The sequence below is a fragment of the Arachis hypogaea genome, chromosome 17 (assembly GCF_003086295.3).
Source record: "Arachis hypogaea cultivar Tifrunner chromosome 17, arahy.Tifrunner.gnm2.J5K5, whole genome shotgun sequence".
Classification (NCBI taxonomy): Eukaryota; Viridiplantae; Streptophyta; class Magnoliopsida; order Fabales; family Fabaceae; genus Arachis; species Arachis hypogaea.
In genome coordinates, this window is record NC_092052.1 from 70,061,064 (window position 1) to 70,062,142 (window position 1,079).

Genomic DNA, 1,079 nt, shown 5'->3' on the forward strand with positions numbered 1-1,079 from the left:
GTAGGAGCAGCATCTTAAAACCTGCCATACATGCCAACAATTTTGAGTTGAAACCACAGCTTATCACCCTTGTTCAAAACAATTGCTCATTTGGAGGAAGTGCCCAGGAAGACCTCAACCAACATCTAACCACATTCTTGAGAATATGTGATACTGTGAAGGCCAATGGTATTTATCCTAACACCTATAGATTGCTTTTGTTCCCCTTCTCTCTTAGAGACAAGGCATCTAAGTGGCTAGAGTCTTTTCTTAAAGAAAGCCTTACCACTTGGGAGAATGTTGTTAATAAGTTATTGGCAAGATTTTACCCTCCCCAAAGAGTTAACAGAATAAGGGCTAAGGTACAAATATTTAGACAACAAGATGGTGAAACTCTCTATGAAGCATTGGAGAGATACAAGGAATTGACAAGAAAGTTCCCTCTGGATAAGTTCAATGAATGGGTACAGCTGCACATTTTCTATGAAGGATTGTCACAGGAATCAAAGAAGGCCTTAGATTACTCTTCAGGAGGATCTCTCAACAAGAAAAGACAATTGAAAAGGCCATAGATGTCATAGAAACTGTATCCAACAATGAATACTTCTATGCCTCTGATAGAAGCACCAATAGAGGGGTGATAGAGCTGAATCACATGAATGTATTGCTAGCTCAAAACAAGCTAATCACTAAGCAATTGGCAGACCTTACGGAGCAAATGGAGAGAAATCAAGTTGCAGTAGTCAATACTCAACCACCAGCTCAAAAAGAGTTCAATACAAAGGAGGGAGGTGATTGGGAGCAAGCCAATTATGTTGGGAACCCATCAAGACAACCCCATGATCCATACTCCAAAGCCTACAATCTTGGTTGGAAGAACCACCCAAACTTTGGGTGGGAAAACCAGCAAACCCAGAACCAAGATCATAGACCTCACAATTCCAACCACTGCAACAACTCCACTTACCAACACTCCAACCAAAGACCATATCAAGCCCCACAAAAACACTTCTTTCCAGCCTCCATATCAAGCTTAAAATAGCCATTCTCAGCCTCCCAATTCCAACCTACCACCACCATCTGAGGATAGATTATCCCAG

The 1,079-nt window shown here is 41.4% G+C and overlaps 1 non-coding gene across 1 annotated transcript; it reads right to left on the minus strand.

The window, feature by feature from the left end:
* Positions 1-326: 326 nt before the first annotated feature.
* Positions 327-433, minus strand: LOC112767999 (small nucleolar RNA R71). Its single transcript, XR_003185438.1, has one exon. It is a non-coding gene; the product is annotated as a small nucleolar RNA R71 (small nucleolar RNA).
* Between the last annotated feature and the right edge of the window lie 646 nt (positions 434-1,079).